At 53.9% G+C, this 2578-nt stretch overlaps 1 pseudogene; it reads left to right on the top strand.

The window, feature by feature from the left end:
- Nucleotides 1–2: 2 nt before the first annotated feature.
- The window catches only part of LOC112548216, an 8825-nt pseudogene continuing 6249 nt past the window's right edge, over nucleotides 3–2578 (top strand).

The raw sequence follows: 2578 nt of genomic DNA, 5'->3' as shown, positions 1-2578 counted from the left end.
CTTACAAAGAGGAGCTCCTGGGGTACATGCTGGTGAGTGGGAGGAGCCCTGGGGACCAAACTGCAAAGGACCTAGTGGGAACCTAATGGGACTGGTTTCCCCGGGAGCAGCTATTTCATCCCTTGGCTATGATGGGATTCTTGGAGCCTCATGAGGAGTCTGCTTGGGGCCCAGAAAGCTGGTGCCATTTGAAGCTTTGTAGGCAATGCCGCATTGTGGGCTGCTCTTTGGAGGGCCCGGCTGTGTATGGCGAGTGACTGGAGTACAGCTCTGTGCCCTCTGCACTAATGCCATCGACCTGAGCAGGATTCTGGAGCTGTGGCCAGCACAGCCCTGGCTCTGTTCATGGCTCACCTGGGAGGGCAGCCTGGTGGGTTTGTGGGGGGAAGCTCTCTGCTTCCCACATCCATTTCCCCTGTGTCATGTCTCCGTTTCTAACTTTTAGGACTTCATGAAAGAGGAACCAATGGACTCCTTGGCCTCTCCTGTTCGCCTCAGGGCCATGCTTGCCATTAAGCACCCGAGGTAGGTGATTCCTGCCCTGGCCCTTGGCACCGGGATGCCCTGCTCAGAGATCAGCTCCTTCCTTAATCCTCCATTGTTTTTCCCATCAGATCTGGAGCTGAGAGACACCTGCAGGGCTCAGGTCACAGGCTGCTCTCACTGTAGCTGGGGTCAGAGGGTTTGAATGTATTTGGTCCACTTGGAGATTTGGACTTGAAAGACTTGGTGGTGGTGGTTGTGGGACAGATAGGAGTGGTTGTGGGGAGTGCCAGGAGCTTCTCAGCTGCCAGGTCCAGCGGGGTTTGGATTTCGGGTTCTAGGTTCAGATCGCATCTTAGCACCCACTTTCCCTTGGGGCTGACAGTCAGTGTGACAGGGCTTTTCTTCCTCTCTTCTGCCAGCAAGGTGAAACCCTCACTAAATTCAGATGAAAACAGAAACATCCTGGATGACTGCTTAAAATGCCTGCTGCCTCTTCCAGCTGTTCAGCAGCTGAGGGAAGAGGGTGAGACCTCTCAGGACTCTGTCCAAATACAGGTACACCTAGACAGCTGTCTTCTGGCATCACCTGCTGGGTCCTGCTCCCCAGCCTGCTCTGGGTCCTGGCAGTCACCCCTGGCCTCCCTAGAATGGTTCTGGGTTTTGTGACACACGCTCCCGCTGGCCCTGAGCTTCCCTTTTCTATCTCCTGCATGCAGGCACTGCACGAGTTGTCCATGCAGGCCTTGGGCGAGCTCATGAGCGGCCTCCTTGAAGAAGACCCAACTGAGAATTGGTTCATGGAAATGTTCCATGTGAGTAGCCAGCAGGAGCAGGCAGAGCTCTCTTCTCTGGGGAAGGTGGGAATGGGCCAAAAAACAGGGAGGAAGCTTTCCCTCGGCAGGGGAAATGAGAGGGGAGTCTCCAAGGTGTCCTTGAGGCAATGCATGGTAATTCCCTTGCATCCTGTTGCCATCCCTAGTAGCTGCAACTTCTTGTGCCAGGGTCACTCAACAGCTCCTCTGGCTTCAGGGGAATTAAAGTCTGCCTGGGATGTACCAGATGATAAAAGAATCAGATTGCTTGGAGGGATTTCAGTGCTGATGGTGATGTCTGCTGTTGAAATGGTTCCTCTGAGCTGTTTTAAAGGTTCCTCTGACAGTAGTTTGCTCTCCCAACAGCTGCTTGAGCCGTGGATCTTCTCCGACAAGGAGTGGGAGAGAGATAGGGCCTGGCAGGCCAGCTCCCAGCTCCTTGTCACCGATCAGGAGACAGTGTATTGCAGAGTAAGTATGGTCTCACTCTTGCCTTGATGTCCTCATGGCAGCCTCACCCTGAGATGTAGAAAGCTCCCCTAGCAGACAGGGTCCCACAGGGATGCATTCCTGTTTTCACCTTCTCAGGATCATAAATTTGAATATCACTCTAGGCAGACCCAGGCACATGTCATTCATTTCTTTTTCCTTTTTTCTCAGCTACAAGAGCCTTTGGAGCAGTTTGGGTTCCTGCTGGGGCTGCTGGCGCCGTACACTTGCATCTCTCTCGCCACATCCCGCCTGTGGGCCGCCGACTGCATTTTCTGTCTTCTGCAGCTACAAGGTAAGGTCACTCTGAGTAGGTGAAAGTGACTCTGCCCCTTTTCTCCCTCCGGTAATGCCTACTCCTCTGCTCTGTCCATTCACTGCTAGTCATTATAATGAGGAAAAGCACCTCAAAAGGGCCACGGCTGGCCCTTGGAAGATCTCCTCCTAGGAGAGAAGAGGTGCGTGGTGTGAAGGGCCTGACCCTCCTTTGGGAAGTGTGAAAAGAAGCCCCGCTAGCAGAAATGGGGAGAGGATTGTAGCAGCTCTGATCCCGCTGCACCTCTGACCCCACTGAAGTCACTCAGACCTCAAACATCATCCTTGGACCACACTGCCCATGACACCGCACATGGTTCCTCCATGGAGCCACGGTTCTGTTTCAGACATCATTACAGCACGTTTTCCTCCTTATTTTCATTCCAGGCCAGGCCAGGACAATGGATGCAGCAGAGGGGGAGCTGAGAGGTCTCCGGGAGGAGCTCAAAGCTGCCAGCCCTGAGGCTGTGCTGACA

Source organism: Alligator sinensis, unplaced genomic scaffold (assembly GCF_000455745.1).
Source record: "Alligator sinensis unplaced genomic scaffold, ASM45574v1 scaffold106_1, whole genome shotgun sequence".
Lineage (NCBI taxonomy): Eukaryota > Metazoa > Chordata > Crocodylia > Alligatoridae > Alligator > Alligator sinensis.
This window is presented reverse-complemented; position numbering and strand designations above follow the sequence as displayed.